The sequence below is a fragment of the Onychostoma macrolepis genome, chromosome 23, assembly GCF_012432095.1.
Source record: "Onychostoma macrolepis isolate SWU-2019 chromosome 23, ASM1243209v1, whole genome shotgun sequence".
In the NCBI taxonomy this organism is placed as follows: Eukaryota; Metazoa; Chordata; class Actinopteri; order Cypriniformes; family Cyprinidae; genus Onychostoma; species Onychostoma macrolepis.
The window spans coordinates 18,979,018-18,998,888 of record NC_081177.1 but is presented as its reverse complement, the minus strand read 5'-3'; positions in this window follow the sequence as shown (position 1 = coordinate 18,998,888).

The window sequence follows — 19,871 nt, the reverse complement described above, 5'->3', positions numbered from 1 at the left end:
GCAGCTTTCTGAAAGAATAGGTAAAAAATATGAGATTTAAAAATGTCACGAAGCACATAAAGAGAGAGAGAGCAAAAACTATGTGTAAATGAATTATGGATTACAGTTCGGAAAAATAGGAACAAGTGATGGCTTTTACAAGAGATGACTTCTTAAAAGAGCTGCTGTGATCTGACTTAACTGCAAGACAGAAAAAAAATATTGAATTACATTTACTTCAGTACAATTACTGCTTTAACTACAAATACCACAGTAAAACTACGGCTACTGTGGTAAAACCATTGTAAGTGCTGTGTTACTGTGCTTTGACTACACATATGCAGTAAAAACATGGTAGAAACTGTGTTACTGTTCTTTAAATGCAAAGAGTAGACAGTAAACACAGTTACTATGGTAAAATCACGAAAAGTGTTGTGCTAAAGCCCCCCTAAAAATGGCCTAGCGACGCCCATGATTGGCGTATCATATGCACGCAAAATTGGCATTTGGCGTATGCATTATACGCAATTGCAAAGTGTAAAACCGTGTTATTTATACGCAGATTGATGAGAACGGGATTCGCTCAGCAGTCCGGACTATCCACCATAGTCTTCTGAGGTGTATTAAACATTGTATACATTTTAAAATCTTGCTAATTACTTATAAAGCCCTGAATGGTTACTCCTCTGTACTTGAGTGAGCTCTTATTGTATTATAGTCCTTCATGTCTGTTGCATTCTCAAAACTCAAGCCATTTGATAACACCCAGAATATCAAAATCAACTGCGGGCGGCAGATCCTTTTGCTATTTAGCGCCCAAACTCTGGAACGATCTCGGAGGTAGACACACTCTGTCAGTTTAAATCTAAATTTAAAGACCCATCTCTTTAACCTGGCACACCGTAAACTGACAGAGTGTGTCTGCCTCCTGAACAATGTATGATACTCGTAACACATGATCACATTTCTATAATTCAAATCTGTTAAAGGATTGTTAGGCTGCATCAAATAAGTGCATTTTGTCATAATTATAAGATAAATCAAAATTATTAAATTCTAAGTTATAATCATAAGACAAAAAGTCGAAGTTATGAGATAAACCATCGTTAGGACATAAAGTCATATCTTAATAGTAATAATACTTTTGTTATAATTATTACTTAGTATCTCATAATTTAGACTTTTGATCTTTTAACTGACTTAATATGCCATTAATTTTTTTCATAATTATGACTTAGCATCTCATCATTTTGACCTTTTATGTCATAATTATGACTCTTTATGCCATTTTTTTTTCTTGTATGGAGAAAATGGGCTTCCTTACATATCTGATACATCATTATAATTAATTGTGTGACTGCCTTTTTAACAATTGTGAACTATAAAGATTATATAAAGATCAGTTCTGCGTCACCCTGTCACAGTTTATTTTGCGATAATGAGTGACTAACTGTAGAGCCCGGCTCCGCATATTGCACGGCTGCTCTCATTACATAAATACGTGTATGTGAATTGATTTGAGTTGAAACTCATTCATAATTGCCCTTTACTTGTGCATAAACCTAAAGCTTCTGCTAAGAAACATTGGTCCATTAATGTGTACAAAATGATCGGACAAGCAACAAGACTAACACTGCAACATCAGTAACTTTCATAAGGAAGTCCTCTGAGGTGATTTTCATTAAAGTTGATAACCTGCATACAAGATGGCACCAGATGCAATAGTATGAAACAAGACAGGGTGAGTTTATGTATGAGATATGAAAGTATCGCTGGTTTCCGTCACAGTGTTGCCATGACAAAACTTTATATTAGGAAATATCAGACAGTTGGATGCCATGACTGACCAGTCAGAATCAGGTATTCCAGAGGGCCGTGTAATAAACTAGATTAATAACTGGAAAACTAAGATAAAATATCCAATTCGAATTTCCTCCTTCAGCTATTTCACCTGGCCCTCCAAATACAACACATGAGCCTGATGCTGTTCCCTCAAGAGTTCTGTGGAGGCAAACCGGAAGCTTATACATAAACCCAGATGACCTTACAACCTTCATTCAGTGTTCTAATGGCAGGACCTTTGTAATGCCATGCCCTGATGGGACTGTCTACAATCCTGGCGGCTTGTGCTGTGACTGGCCTAATAATTAGCCGGTATTTTTTTACTTTTTGGGGCAAGTAGTGACAAAAAATAAATGTCACTTTATTTTTAAGTATTCTGTTCATTTCTTCAAATTTATCAGACACAAAATTATTTAATACTACTTTCTTAAAATAATATGCTACATTTTGTTGTCTATAAGGATGGAGCGCATCTGTCTAATTTGTCTGAATAAAACTAACCCGATTAAGCATTAATTGTCTGCATTTTTTTTGTTTGTTTGTTTGTTTGCTTTTTACATTTAAAGTGGGACTGCATTGGTAACCTTGTGAAATTTCTAAACATTTTAGACAAAAAGTTTTTTTTCAATATTTGAGCATTTATTAGAAAATAAATAAGAAAGAACACCATCTATGTTTCTATTAAAACAATTTATTCATTTAAACTTGAAATGAAAAATTCATGTAACATTCTTGAAATTTCAAAATGATTAATGCAAAGAATTTACAGTAATTTTCAGAACAGTCCATTTCAGTGCAAAAATGACTAGGGATTCAAAGTAACATTTAAACAACCAATAACAATACGTTTGTGTTGAGCTCCAGCTTTGTGATGCAAGTGATATGCAGAGGTAAATGTTTACAGAGCCAAAAATAATCAGTCATAATAAATCACTTCAGTCTAACACAATATTTAATTAATCTATTGGCCCATGATGCAAGCTTTGGAAATGTACCACAGCACTAAAATCTGAATTAATGGACAACACTATAAAGGTAAACACTATAAACTAGAAGAGCTTTATATTGAGCCCAGGCTGTAACGGCAATTTGAAGCAGACTAAACCAGAGTTAACTAGTTCAGTCATGTCCTCTGCACCCAGCAACTGTCAGGGCTCTGCAAGAGATGAGACCCAGATGCAAATGGGCAGACAAATGTTTTTATTAACAAGACAGTAGACTAGAGACAGCAAGGAGAGTGAGGTGTGAAACAGTCCAAATAGTGCAGGGCAGACAACACAATAACAGGCAGGAAGGATGACCAAGGAAGGCAACAAACTTGAACACAGGAGAGGCAGTGCCAGAGGAAAGACTAGGCAGGAACATATAGGGAACCTGTAGCTGGCTGTAGATCTCAAATGTATAGCACAAGTCTTGCTGCCAGGTAGAGGCTCACAAAACCAAGGACAAACTTGTAACTAGTAACTGGAAATGTGGAGGCGGGACAAGAGCACATGGCCAACACAAACAGAGACAGCATGGGCTCACACACAAAACAAACAAACAAAGAAACATTGAACAGAGACCAGAAAGACAAGACTGTCAGGGCAGGATCCAGACAGCAACATTTCAAAACACAAAAAGACACTCAGAACTATTGAAAATTATATCAATCTAGAAAACTATCAGTCATTTACCATTATCATAATGCCCATTTGGTCTGATTTATTCTCATAGCTTATTCTTTCCTGTGTATATTCTCTTATAGACCTTTTTCTGAACGCGGAAGTCTCCCCCGATTATAACGGTGCTTTACATTTCCGGTTTCTAGTCACATTTACATATTTTCAGAGCTGATAATATAATGTGAAACCTATGAACGTCATTTAAAAAAATCATGTGGCGCCATTGTTTCATCACGTTACTGTGTCGCAATGACCGTCTTTTTGCAGTAAAGGACCAGTCATAGCTCAATGAGTGGGAAGATTACACGAAGCGACGCGAGGTTAAGCTGCATTGAAAACAGTTGAGTGCACATATAGCTCCCAAGCGGGGTGAAGTTCATGGGATTTGTACACAGAATGATAAGAGCAAACATCATTTTAACATATATTATTATTTCACACTCAGTATTTTAACTTAAGCGCTGCAAGCCATATATACAGTGCGCCTGACAAGACAGATTTTCTGATATGCAAAACAAGTACTTTAAAGGAATTCCTTAGCTTACTGCTGTTACCGTGGCAGCCAACAACAGCACTGCAACCCTCCGCACATTTTTATATGTAGTTATATTGAAAAAGTTTCAATTCAGTCAATTTTTTTTACCCCGTTTTAATGGATTTCTGTGGAGACCGGAACACGAGAGCACCCAAACCGAAGTTAGAATCCATCATGGCGCCGCTCATCGGTTATTCAGGAAAAAGGTCTATAGACTTTGAAGGAGCTCAACTGTTAAAGTGTAATTGTGTTTAGCAGTGCTTCAGTGTGTGCTTTACTTTGTCATTCAGCCAACAAGCTTATAGTAATTCGGCAGGACTAATCATTACTCGTGGCAAATGCAATGACTAAACTCAGTACTTAAGAGTTAACAAGGTTTGAATTGAAATACACACAGTATGTATGTAATATGACATTAGTTATATTGTACTGTATAAAGTCACTTTGGAGAAAAGCATCTGCCAAATGCATGAATGGATGCACATAACCTGCTGTCAACACCTGGACATCTCGGTTGATGTTCTTGTAGTGACGGCTTTTGTGTTCCAGCACAGAAAGGAAGCCATACAGGTTTGGGACGACATTAGGGTGAGTAACTGATGACACTAAGTTTTTAGACACGCTGAGTCCATTCGGGCCGTTTTTGTTTTTTTTACAGATCGGGCTCGGGTCGGACTCGGGCTCATTAAGCTTCTCTCCTTTTATTGTGCCCATATACGCGCATAGCACACATGGCTACTGTATTAAATACTGAATATATAATAAATATTATACATCGCCTAAGCAATACGCAACGCATATACGCAACGCATATACGCACACATTAGCATACAGGTGACCATGCAGAGCATCAGGGAGAAGTTGGAGCTTGGAGTTACAAAAAGTTCCCAATGCTTCGGGAAAAGCTGCATTTTTGATCAGCCATGCATTTGATGATGATCCTGACTGGCCATCTCCTCACTGGATGCACCTTTAGAGAGAAATGCATCTTTAGGGATTTTATAATGAAAGAGTTTTTGTTTTCGATTCGAATTATTTCGTTTTAAAGTAGTAATTCAAAGCGTTCTATAGATACTATATTTGTCAAGTCGGTGAGGCAAGTAGGTTGTGTTTCGGTTTTTCAGAGGCACTCCGCTTGCTCAAAACCGAAACTGCTTTTTTTTCTTCTTTATTTTATAAAAGCACGTTTTGTTGATATTGTGAGTGCACACAACAAAAGTAGACCCTTTACAGTTCCGAACAACGTAGCCTTTTACTCTTACCTCTATGAGCAAAAATGACAGCATATTTTGAAATGTTTCCAATGCAAGTGACCGTTCTTGCGTGTCCTGTAAAACGGGCTTCAGCTTCCACTCTCCGCACAAACTACTGGATATAATGCATCAGTGCACATTTATTTAGGTCAAACGTTTAAACTAACATTGTGGAGCTGTTTTATAATTATAGATTTAATTTTAGAGAAGTCGTGATGATTTGAGAAAGCTAAATTGATCAAACATAGGCTTTGATCAACTCGCTGTCTGCCGCTGGTCGCTTGGTCGTTACTTTAAAAAACAAAAACTTACATTTAACGAATAAAAAAATGCTCCAAACGTTTTTCTAAATTAACTTAATAAAATAATGAAACGAAATACAATCACTTTGCCATTTCATACAAAACTGAACTATTTTAATAGCTGAAACAGTAGTAGATAAGCTGTTTTGGGAGAAGCGGGAAAAAAGACGGGCTCGGGTCAGACTCGGGCTGAGAATTCTGATGAGCTGTCGGACACGGGCCGGGCTAGGGCCTGAGCGTCTCGGGCCAGGGCTGGTCTAGGGCCTAAATTTTAGGCCAGTGCAGGGCTCTACTCTAGAGTGATGGTTTTAGGTTACTTTTAGATTAATTTTGTGCTAACTCGTTTATTACATTGATCTAAATAAGATAATCTTGTATACTGATTTAAAATTCAAAGAGAAAGAAAATATATTCCATTCACTGTGTAGAATATAAAATATATTCCATTCACCCCCGTCATCCAGTGTGAGGTGGACTATTCCTGAACTTTTCCATCGGAGTTCGCGAAGTGACAAAGAAGAGCAGCAGGTGGATGATAACGGGAAAGGAGTTTGGCTGAATATTGTAGATAGTTTGTAGTTGAAAGTAAAGTGTAGTGATCCAAATTGAAGGAGTTTTATCGATTGTGCGTGTGCGTGCATCACACCGTAAGTAATTATATCATTACTGAGCATTAATGTAAGGAACTGTAAGGATAAATGCCATTCCGCCTGTGTAAGTGTTTACATTTGAATATCTTTACATGATTGTGCTCCGCTGCTATTATATCACTATCATTCAGAATTGTTTACGTCATTTACGGTCAGTTCATGCATATTTAGTCAGTATAACCACGGATGCACGGCCGCATCTCAGGTTGTTTACATTCTAAGTTACAGCACTTGCACAGCCGGGATGCTCACGTGAACAGTTCATGCACAGTTTAGCACACACACATACTTAGTATACGTTTGTACTGGACACTAATGCCCACTTATATAAGTAGTTTTAGACTTTGGTTGTTATATCGTATGCTACATTTATCTCCATTGAACAGTCATTTTCAAATAAGCTTTATTAACGTTGTGCTGTGTTTTATATATATATATCTATATTCATATTTGTGTTTGTATTCTATATTTTCAGAACCACACTTCTATGCACAGTCAATAAAGACAATTTGGATTATTTGAGTGAGACATTATTGTTCTAACCGGACAAACTGTAGCCTTCACCCAAACCCGGACTAGCAACAGAGTGCAAATTCAAAAGATTTTTCATGGTCCTTCGAGCCGGATGGTGAATTGTTTCAGAGACGTCTCAACCCGAGAAGGAAGTGCCCATTGTGCGTCTACGAAGACGGATTAACCTGCCAGCTCATCTAGTGGACTACGAGCTTGGTGAGTCATTGCAGCATCGACAGCCACTCCCAGGCTGCAGTCAAAGCAGAGTACAGTCACCAAGTACCGCAGGACATACAAGATCAAGTTCTCCTGCCAGTCAAAATTTTGAACTTGATAAATGGATACTGAGAGATGAATGGCCAAGTGCATCTGATGGGAGAGGAGAAGAGGAAGTAAAGCTTACAGCCATGTTGCAAGAGATGAATCGAGAGAATGCAGACCTGCGACGTCAAGCCAGTCAACTTCCAGAGATCATCTCAGCATTACAGGAGATGCGGCAACAGAATGCCATGTTACATAACGAACTTCAAAGTCTTAAGGCGGAAATGGGAGCCCCCTCCAGGCCAGTGTCTCCAGGTCTCTTTACGCCAGTGGTGAGCCGTGAGAGCCCACAACAGTTCCGTCCGACTCCAGCCCCACGTACAAAGCCACCAACACCGCCTACTGCCGTGAGAGAATTGCGCCCAGCTACAATGGATGAGTACCCTGGAATAGCTGAGGATTTTAGGAACATGGTCATTTCTTCTTCAATGCCTGAGAGAGTACCACTACCAGCACATTACAGTGACCCACCTCAACCCAGGCACTCTCGTTCCCCCCTGCAAATTCCATCTCATCAGGCAGCGTTCGAGACCTCAGCGCACGAGTGGATGCCATCTGCTCAAACAGACGACAGACAAGTTCATGAACAGCCTCCATCCACACAGGAGAAAACGTACAGAGGCCCTGCTCCAACTATCCCCTTTCTGACAGCCCCTGATCCTAGAGAGTTCTCTAGACTGAGGATAGCACTGGAGAACATTCTACCTGAGGATGCAACGGAACAGTTCAAGTACCAGATCCTCACTGACCACCTGAAATTGGAGGAATCACTTCTTGTGGCGGACTCATACAGCAACTCAAGGTTCCCTTTCACAAACACCATGAGAGCCCTCAATAAAATGCATGGCCAGCCCCATCATTTAGCATTACAGCGCTTTGCCGAATTGATGGATGGACCAAACATTTGCAGTGGAGATGTGAAAGCCTTTCGGATGTTTGGACTTCAAGTGCACTCCCTGGTTAGTATGCTGGAACAGTTGGGCCTGAAAGGCAATGTTGAGTTGGAATGTGGGTCACATGTCTCCAGATTGATGAGTAAACTGCCACATGACCTCAAGTCCAGTTTCAAGAGGAACACTCACCCTCTTCGCGTAGCCATCCCCACCTTATTGGACTTTGCAGATTGGCTTGAGTACGAGCTTCAAGTTCAGGACGAGCACACTGACTATACTAGTCAACCCAAAGTTTCATCACTGCAGAGAAGGGAGGTGAGGAGAGACTCTAAGCAGCCTCATAAACCCACTACCATCCTCCTTGGTACAGAGAATCCGAGACCCCAGCCCAGCCACATCAGTTCATCCACCCCAACCAGCTGCTGCAAAGAGAGAAGTGGTGAAAGCATACTGTCCTTACTGCGACAACAACAGACATTTCTTGAATGGCTGTGAGAACTTCAAGTTACTCGGTAAGGAACAGAAAGTCACTTGGATTAAAGGCCAAAATAGATGCTGGCGCTGTGGGCGTGGTCATCATGCCGCTAATTGCACACTCAGAGCCCTCTGTCCAACTTGCAACAGGAAACATTTGCAGGCACTACACGATGTAAATGAACAAAGTAGAGCCGCAGAAGAAGCATTTCCAGCCAGTGCAGTTTTATATGTAGATCGTCCAACGTGTGACAAAATTCTACTGAAGGTAACCAAAGTTCTGCTTCGAAATGGCAACAAATCCATGGAGGCGTATGCAATTTTGGACGATGGGTCAGAGCGGACCATCATTCTACAAGAAGCTGTCCAGAAGTTGAATTTAAAGGGACAGCCAGAGGACTTGGTTCTTCGCACAGTCAGGCAAAACACCCAGACCATTCACGGGGCGGCTGTGACCTTCAGTGTGTTTTCAGTAGCTAACCCCAGGAAGTGTAGAAGATTTTTATGGATATTAATCAGAATTATTTAGACATAATCAAGGTGAATTTTGCTTATAAGGTATCTGTTGAATCCTCCAATATATTCTGAAGGCCTCGGTGTCAAAATGTGTACGTGGCAAAGCAAGGCCTTTGTGTCAAAGTGCGTACGTGGCAAAGCACATCTGGAAGAAATGAGGAGGGGGCTTTCTCCCCATAACAAATTCTAGAGGGTCTCTTCTCCTCTGGGACAGATAGAGTTACATACACAAGTGAAATGTATGCATATGACTTAACCTTAGAATCCGCCTTAAATGGCTTGTATATAAACCAGAGACAAAGAACAGTCGAGAAGCTTTTCTGAAGAGAGAGCTTCGGTTTTATATCGACGAATAAAATCTAATTTTTCTAGAATCAAAACTCCAAGTCTTTGTTTCATTCTTCGAACTGCGGGGCGCGACACTTCATTTGGCGTCACGAACAGGATCTGGAAAAGAGCCACAAAGTGTACCACCGCTTGGAGCAGATTTCAAACAACACGTAAAGGTGGCCACCTTTTTTTAATCAGGTAAGCATTTTTGCTTATATAATATTGTGTTGTTTGCAAAATCTGTTCTTGGTGGTAAGGTCACTTAAATTTTGCTCTTCCAAAATACTAAATTTAAAGATGAGAAGATTTAAAAAATAGGAGTTTTTATTCCAGAAAAAATAACTGCATGCATTATCTGGTTTATTGTTTGAGGCTTTGATGAGTAACTTAATCTGAACTGAGATGATGCAGGCAAAAATACATTGCTAGCAATGGTCTTTGTTTATTTGGGCTGGGCCTGAAGAGACGGAGATAGACGTGAAGTAGATATAGTATAGAGAGCGCGCAAGACCTACGATACCGCCCTGATTAAATTAAAAAAGACAAAAAATATTGTAAGGTCACAGGGGACTGCTTGGGTAGGTTAAAATTCCTGACAGAATCTTGTTCTTTTACTGCGAAAAGAGAATACAGAGAGGTTACAGTACCAGTACCAGAACCAGTATTTTGGAGCAGGTGGAAACTCGAGAGAAAAAAGCTTTGTTTTGTTGTTTTGTTTAGGAGAATGTTTGAAACTGTGTCCGTGTCTGAATGCATGTGTGTGTGAAAGACAGAGTTAAGAGAAAACACATAAGTTCCGATTGGGTTTGGGGAGAGAAGTGTGCCTTTTTCTAAATGGAGAACGGCCGCAGCTCGTGTCACACTCAAGAGGGACTTAGAGGTGTGCATGTTGCTAGGGAAATAGGGTCAATAGAGATTGAATCCAGATGTGTGACAAGATCCTATGTTGGGTGTCTGTGTGAGAAAAAAGCAAGAGGGAGAGAAAAATTTCTGAGAGCAGCGCTGTGCAGAAGAGATATTAAGTGAGGAAGTTCAATAAAGAACATTAAAAATAATAAGTGCGCACTAAATAAAACGATAGAGACGAGAGATAATTAAGAAATGAATAAATAAAAATCATTATTAAAGATATTATGAATACTATGTGATCATAAAATAAAGAAAAAGCATATAGAAAGTGTACATGCATCAGATATAATAAAAAGGTCATAAAATGAAGAATAAAAAATTAATTGAAAAATAGTGGCAACATTATTATGAAAAATTATAAAAAATTAATAGATGAATAAAAATATTACACGTGCTTATAACTGAAGACTTCCAAAATTTGTATCTTGTTGTCCCTGGGAGACAGTATGAAGGTTAATCCATTACAGAATTAGAGATTTGGGTTTGAGCTAACCAAATATAACTTGTGTAGTGCAATGTTGAATGAGAGCAAGATTGGGTGACCAAGTTCATAGACATTTTGAATCAAGAGCTTTAGGATATTTAAAAATAATAATGGAATTTGTTGATTAAATAATTAAATTAAATAAAAGGAATTATTTTATGTTGGTTGGGAAAATCCATTCACAATTACTAGATTATTTTAAACCATGCAAATATAGAAGAAAAGTTATGATTGATGTCTTTAGTTTACCATACATACTGTTGTAACAGAAAGGATTATTTTTTGATTATAATACATAATAAAGGTAGATTACTGCTGCTTTCTGCATTTTGCAAAGAAAAACTGCTTGCTATTTTCCTGCAATGAAGAACTTGCTTTACTAAAAAGAATAAGGAACTGCTGTTTTTAACCAGATTACCTTTTTATTTATTTTATTTATTTACTTATTTTTACCTTTTATTAAGGGGCCATAGAAAGAGATGGTTGAAAAGTGAAAATTAGATGAAGAGCTGATTGCTCAGAGACAATTTGCTCACAGTTTACAAAGGTGCAATTTGAATAATGCAGTCTCTGAGTGTTAAGATTTCAGATGGCTTCTGGATCAGTGCCTTGACAAAGCAATGGAGTCTGTCTAACAAAGTGGCGAAGAAGCAAAGACAGCTGTAGAGAGAAGAAGAGGGAGGGGCTGATGGATTTTCAGCTACCCGCCGAAAAGAGGAGTGAACACTTCTGCATGGAGAAGAGCTGACTTAAAGCAGGAAAAGGTGAATCTTTCACTTGAGACTTTTCCTGAGTGTGAAGAGAACATCCTGAAATGCAAAACTCTGGCAAGAACAATCAAAAGCCAGACTGAGGAGAGGCAGAGAAACAACGGAGATCATACACCACAACATCAGGCCTTTGAGTGCCATCACAGACTGACAACCCAGTGCAACAGCTAAACAGCTTCAACAAACTGATGATCTAACCAGAAGCACTTCCATCCCTTCCCATTGTGCGCACAGGTGAAGCACATTTATTTGATCACTTTAGAGACTGTTTCAAAATTTGTTAATCATTTTATTAACTTTATTAATCTTGATTATTCACTGGTCTCACAGCAGTTCTTTGAATTCTGTGTTTTAACTAACATTCTGAATCTGCTTTTCAATAGGTACCAGTCCAGCCTTATGTCTTAAAAAATAAGAAATTTTGACAGACAGAAGTGGGTGCTTGACTCAACAATTTAGGAAAAAATCGAGCTGGATTTGGCATAGTGAGGGCTATTTCATTAACCAACGAGGGAAAAATGCACAACTAAATTATTGACAACAATGCTGAATTCTTTGGGAAAGAAAAAAAAAGTAGACAAGATGTCTAATAGAAAAATATATATGGCTGATAAAATAAAAATATTGGTCACTCCATTTTGTTTAATGGTAATTTTCTGGGGCTGGATTGCCTAAAAGCATAAAAAAATTACGCCAAAGATCCAAAATCGCATATGCTGCCGTAACTGAGGATAACAAGATAGAAATATTGATGGCCATGGATCCTAAATTATGCAGAGATCTCTAAGCATCATCTCAAAAGTAGCTCATGAGCAATAACAAAAAATTATGACTAAACTTTAAATTAGACAAACAAGTGGCATTTGAGAAATTACAATTGACTCTCTCAACTGCACAATGCCTAAATCAAATAATCTAAACCAATTAATCTATTAGATTTTGTTTGAGAAAAAGAAAAAGGAGGTTTATACTGCAGTGTTAAAGCAAACCTTATAGTGACTGACGTTGTCCAGTTGCATAATGACATTTAGACACTATGTTGAATGCTACCAGGTATACGCTTAGTAGAGTGTAACAAAAACTTCATGTTATATTCGAATCCGTAGCATTCCACAACTAAAACCATTCAGTTCACAATCAGCTGAAATCTCAAGACAAAATATGTTTTTGGCCAAAAGAGGGTGTGAAAGGGTGTGAAAAAGTATGAATGATGGTGTTGTATGGAGTGAAAGAAGGTGTCTGACGAGACACTGAAATAAATCAATTATTTTGCCAAATAGCTGTATGCAGATTTGAATACAGTATGTGGGCCCACAGGGCAAATAACTCCCAGTAAAATAAAGACCATGGATGAATTCGGTTAAGTTTCCTGGTCAGTACCTAGGTTATTGTTGTGGCAGAAAGAAAAACAGTGCCACACTTGCGCAGCGCATTACATGGGAAGACAAAGCAAGCAAGCTTGCTCTGTCCACCCCACATCTAACTTTCTTTTCAGCATAACATGATGGAGCTGATTCTGTCTCAAAAGGATAAAATATTGCCTTTCTGACTGTTAACATAAAGTGGGTTGAGTGTTTTCCAGGTCAAAAGGCCAACGCTACTGAACAAGATAGGCCTAGGAAATTATCTAGTGATTTAGTGGAACTAAGTTTATAAAACAAAGAGATAACTGAATTAGGAAATTGTTAAGAATAAATTTGAAATGAATTGAAAAATTGTAAGGATGCAGATAACAGAGTAAAACCAAATTCTTTATCATATTATAGAAAATAGTATACTCATTTTATTAACAGCAATGGAGTTCTGAGAGCTCAAAAATGGGGCCAGGACAGCCCTCAACCCACATGGCACTTCCACAGGTCACACCAAGAAGGATAACTATCCAGATGAGCAAATGAGCATGTTTGATATCACTAACAAAAACTCTGAAAGTTTCCATTTACAGGTGACAGCAGTTATATCAAGGCCCAGGAATGGTTTGCTCCACCATTAAGAACCAGTGAGTGTGCAGTTATGGCCTCAAGGAAGAATCTTGCATTGATCAGCAAAATAGTTGCAAAGTGACACCTGGGTCCACATCTCTCACCTTAAAAATACGCCAACCAGCTTCAACAACCCCACACAGCATGAAGTGAGGGATGAAGGGCGTGCTAGTAACGACCCTCCCTTGCCAACGAGGGAAAGACCATTGCAACGATTCGCAAAGAGTCACCCTGGTGAAGATGGAATGAGTGATGGGACAGCTAACGAGACGATCAGAATACTTGGGAGCCAACAAATGGAAAAGAGGAAGTGGAAAGATATCTGATGATCATCACATGCCTAATGCATATTGTCATTCTACAAGCTCGAGCTGAAGACAACGGCAACCAGACTTCCTTTCAATTGCAAATGCAAACGAGAACCAACAGCAACCAGACTTCCCAAGAATTAACTTTTCAGCCCTCAAATAAATCTAACAGTGACTTCAACTTAATCCAAAATGAACAAGCACAAATAGAGGAGGAAAAAATATCTAGACAAAATAGACACATTGCAGATGACAATCATAACATCACTATTAAAAGCAATTCAGATATATTATGGGAAAAGGCAGAAGATAATAGTTGGTATAAATGGGTAAATTACACAGCCGAAAAAGAAGAATGGGAAAACTGCATAGTTTGCCTTGAAGCGAGACCAATTTTATATATTGTACCAATACCTATACACAGTTCTAGTTGCAAAATATTTCATGATGAATGGTTGAAGACATGTCCAGGACTGTCTAATGCAATGGGGTTAGATGTATTAAAAATGGGAAGTAAATGTTTAGTAGAACGAGGCAAAGCGATAAATGTCTTTAGAAACTGTACCCAAAAAATGGCATCTTTGCCCATATTGGGGCCAGTTTCTCCAATCCACAACGATCTACAGAGAAGTGATTGAATTGCAGTGTGAACGTACCCGTAAATGGCCTATTATACAAGAAACAAAAATACAAAAGCCGCAAGGAAGAATACAATTAATGGCAGATCAGGAATTTGAATGTTATGAGAAAAAGGGAAATGTTGACGTAGGAAGATTTAAAGGAAAGTGTAGCAAAATATGGCAAATACCGCGATGCACAGTTGACTATTTAGTGGTAAAAGAAGGCCCAACACCTATATTTGATGACATTGATATTCCATTAGTAGACATGGTGGATGTGTGGATTAGAATATGGCCTTTTGACAACAGTACCAGAAAATGGTCAGGATTATGCACTAGGGTTATGTTGACGCATAAAATGAATCACATCTCTTTAGAAGAAGGAGAAACAAAAGAAGAGAAATCTAGATCGAGAAGGGCCTATGAAAAAGACCCTGCAGTTTATATAGATGCTATTGGTCAACCAAGAGGGATACCTTATGAATTTAAGGTAAGAGATGAAGTTAAATCAGGATTTGAATCAATATTCATTTAGATTGCAAAATAAAAATACAGAATGGATCAATTATATATATTACAACCAGCAGAGATTTATTAATTACACTGATAACGCCTTATCACTTTTAGGAGAACAATTGGATGCAACAAGCGAATGACATGGCAAAACAGAATAGCTTTAGACTATTTGTTAGCTGAAAAGGAGGAGTCTGTGTTGTGTTTAGGGATCAATGCTATACTTTTATACCAAATAATACTGCGCCAGAAGGAGATCTGAACTATTGTTTCTTGAAATATTCAATGTATTATGTTTTGAAAGTGTTTTTATGTGTTTTATATACATAACTTTGACATCCACAGGCAAGCGCTGAACCAATTGCACGCTCATTCTTTTAACATTGTATTTTACTGTAAAGGGGGAAAGGAGACGGGATCTTTTACTCTCTTTTAAGTTAAAAAGGAGAGATGTTTGGTCCTGATTCTCCTCTAGAGTGCTGCCGCATCATTTAGTCGTTGATGGTAAACCTGCGTGACTTACTTAGTCACTAGATAGTGTTAGCTGAAAGGACTGAATTATGAAGTAGCACTCTGGGTAGACGTAAACAAATTGTGAGACTTAATGAAGTCTCAAAGGGAGGAATGTAGAAGATTTTTATGGATATTAATCAGAATTATTTAGACATAATCAAGGTGAATTTTGCTTATAAGGTATCTGTTGAATCTTCCAATATATTCTGAAGGCCTCGGTGTCAAAATGTGTACGTGGCAAAGCAAGGCCTTTGTGTCAAAGTGCGTACGTGGCAAAGCACATCTGGAAGAAATGAGGAGGGGGCTTTCTCCCCATAACAAATTCTAGAGGGTCTCTTCTCCTCTGGGACAGATAGAGTTACATACACAAGTGAAATGTATGCATATGACTTAACCTTAGAATCCGCCTTAAATGGCTTGTATATAAACCAGAGACAAAGAACAGTCGAGAAGCTTTTCTGAAGAGAGAGCTTCGGTTTTATATCGGCCGAATAAAATCTAATTTTTCTAGAATCAAAACTCCAAGTCTTTGTTTCATTCTTCGAACTGCGGGGCGCGACACTTCAGAAGCCCTTCAGGATATGGAGTGCCTTCACAGCCAACAGTCTGGGCTTGGCAGAACACACACGTCCAGTCAAGGTACTCCAGAAAAGGTACAGGCATCTTGCCGGCCTGCCACTACAGTACCTTTATAAAGTGAGACCAGTGGTTCTCATCGGCTCTGACTGCCCTCACCTCATCACGCCAATCGAACCAGTTAGACTGGGTCCGCCTGGTGGCCCTGCTGCAGTGAGAACACGTCTAGGATGGACACTACAAGGCCCAGCGCAGGAACTAACCAGCAGACTTTCCCCCCAGCAATGTCTCTTCACCAGCTTACGGCCTAGTAACGACCTTCATGCGAATGTGGAGAAACTGTGGAAAATGGACATTCTTCCATATCAGAACAAGAAGATACTAACGAGGTCAAGGCAAGACCAAGAGTGCATCCAACTTCTCCAAGACAAAACAGTAAGAGTGGATGTGAACCAAATCCAGCGCTATGCCACCCCTCTTCTACGTACCAAAGGCATGCCATGTCTACATGCACCCAAAGAAGCTGTTCTGCCACAATTAAGGGGAATAGAGAATCGGCTTAACAAGAATCCTGATCAAGCAGCTGCCTACCAAGAGGAGATAGTCAGGTTACAGCAAGCTGGTTATATTATAAAACTCCCTCCTGAACAGGTGGACCATTCCAAAGAGAGTTGGTACATCCCACATCATCTGGTGGAGCACAATGGAAAGAAAAGGGTCGTCTTCAACTGCTCATTTACTTACCAAGGCTACAATCTGAACGAGTACTTGCTCCCAGGTCCACCATTCAGTCCTTCTCTTCTGGCAGTTCTCCTGCGTTTCCGAGAACATTCCATCGCCGTTAGTAGTGACATTCGTGGGATGTTCCACCAGGTACACCTTTTACCTGAAGACAAACCGCTGCTGAGATTCATTTGGAGAGATCTTCAGAGAGACAAAGTACCAGATGTGTATGAATGGCAAGTTCTACCCTTTGGAACCACGTGTAGCCCTTGCTGTGCAACATTCGCTCTACAGAAACATGTCCTGGATAACAGCGAGTCTGAAGACACACGGTTCTCGGCAGAGAAATCTTTCTATGTCGATAACTGCCTTCAGAGCTTCACCTCAAGTGAAACAGCAAAGGATTTTGTGGACAGACTCCGCAGCCTCTTACGTTCAGGAAGCTTTGACTTAAGACAGTGGGCAAGCAATGATCCGTCAATCATCAGTCACCTACCAGCTGCTGCTCGATCCCAAAGCAATATCCAATGGCTCAGCGAAGATCATCAAGATGCACAGGAGTCAACTCTCGGGCTACTTTGGCAATGCTCATCAGACACTCTCTCCTATAAGCAACGTCGGATAAACCACCCACTTCCAACTATGCGGAGCATATACCATACCCTCGCTAGCCAGTATGACCCCATTGGCTATATTACGCCATTCACAACACGGGCCAAAGTAATTGTACAGAGGTTATGGGACAAGAAAAGAGAGTGGGACGACCCTCGTCTGCCTGAGGAACTTTTGAACTTGTGGCAAATTTGGGAGAGTGAGCTGGATGATCTACAGCACATTGTATGTCCGAGGTGTTACTACAGTAAAGAACTAGATCACCCTAATAGCACCAGGCAGATCCACATTTTCTGCGATGCTTCAGAGCAAGCTTATGGTTCTGTGGCCTACTTACGAACTGAAAACCGCGAAGGCAAAGTGGAAATATTTCTCAGACAAACAACTGAACACTGGCCAGAGATACCGTCGTTAACATCCCTTGATCAAGACGGTGAACTGAGAAAGTCATTTTTCTGTGGTCTATCTATCTCCTCTCCACCCATTCCTGATCCACAGAAGTATCAAACCCTTCCAGAGTTACTGAAGGCTTACATCCAGCAAGTCAATGGGGCGGCCACTGATATCCCAACAGCAGACGATTACAAAGAGGCAGAACTCACAGTCCTTCGGCAAAGCCAGTACGAGTCATTTCCAGAGGAACTGTCCTGTCTCAGAGCAGGTAAACCCTTGCCAAGAGATAGCCGCTTGCTGGGCTTAACTCCTGAATTTGATGAGGACACCAAACTCATACGAGTTGGGGGTCGGCTCCGTCAAAGCAGCCAACTGGAAGAAGATATTTTACATCCCATTGTCCCCGAATCGCGTCACCCGCTCACCAAACTGATAATCAAGGACTATGACAATCAGTTGCATCGCCCAGGGCCGGATAGGGTGTTCGCTGAACTCCGGAGGAAGTACTGGGTGATACGAGGGAGAGTCGCAGTCCGAAACAACCAACGACAGTGTCCAGAGTGTCAGAGATGGTGGGGACAACCACATCCCCCCCAGAATGGCAGACCTCCCTTCTGCTAGGCTAAGGATCCATCAACCTGCCTTCTACTCAACAGGTGTGGATTGCTTTGGACCTTACACCATAAAGGTGGGACGTAGAACTGAGAAAAGATGGGGAATCATCTTTAAATGCATGACTTCATGTGCAGTTCACATTGACATCCTCAACAGTATCGACACTGATTCCTTCTTGATGGCTTTGCAGCGATTCAATTCAAGATGTGGTAAACCCTTTGAATTCTTAACAGACCAGGGTACCAATTTCAAAGGAGGAGAAAGGGAACTAAAAGAGTCATTCAGCGCTCTTCACCCCGAGCTACAAGCACAACCCGCCAACCAACAGATCAGATTCATCTTCAACCTACCCAGTGCACCCCACTTCAGTGGATGTTGGGAGAGAGAAATACGCTCCCTAAAGGCTGCACTTCAAGTTACCATTGGCGCCCAGACGGTTACGGAAGAAGTACTGAGAACTGTCTTCATAGAGATAGAGGGCATCCTCAACTCCAAGCCCATTGGCTACACCTCGACGGACATTGCCGATCCGGATCCAGTGACTCCTAACATCTTGCTGATGGGGAGGCGAGATGCCTCATTACCACAAGTGCTATATCAGGACTCTGAACTCCTAAGCCGTAGGAGGTGGAGACATAGCCAGGTCTTAGCTGACCACTTTTGGAAGCACTTTATTCGGCACTACTTACCCAATCTTCAGATCAGACAGAAATGGAAAGCTGAAGAAGCCAACTTGCAGATCGGTGACACAGTCATGATTGTGGACCAGCAACTACCCTGTTCTCTTTGGCCTGTAGGGAGAATTGTTCAGGTCTTTCCTGGGTCAAAGAATTCGATCTGCAGAAATACGGATCAAAGACAAGACTTACACCCGACCTGTAACCAAGATTATTTGTCTGCCCCCTCTCCCTGACTAGCAGAGACAATTCAAGTTAGCAAATTCACACTGTGAATTCGGGGGCGGCTGTAATTGTTAAGGCCCAGCAGGTTTAGTTTGGTGATGAACTGTTGTGGGATTATTGTGTTGAATGCTGAGCTGAAGTCAATGAACAGCATTCTAACATAAGAGTCTTTGTTTTCTAGGTGGGTAAGAGCCAGTTGGAGGGTGGAGGAGATTGCATCGTCTGTAGAGCGGTTTGGATGGTATGCAAACTGGAGCGGGTCGAGTGTGTTGGGGAGGCTGGTTTTGATGTTGTGCATGACTAACCTCTCAAAGCACTTCATTATGATTGGAGTCAGTGCTATGGGACGGTAGTCATTTAGACAGGACACAGGTGATTTCTTTGGTACCGGTATGATTGTTGTGGGTTTGACACATGTGGGGACGACTGCCTGGCTCAGCGAGGTGTTGAAGATATCTGTTAGGACATCTGTCAGCTGTACAGCACAGTCTTTCAGTACACGGCCAGGTATGTTGTCGGGACCCGCAGCCTTGCGTGGGTTGATCTTAGATAGGGTTTTCCTTACGTCGGCTGGAGACAGACAGAGCGCCTGGTCGTTGGGAGGTGTGGGCAGTTTTTGTGCAGGTGTGTCATTCTGCATTTCAAACCGTGAATAAAAGTGGTTTAGTGTATCTGGGAG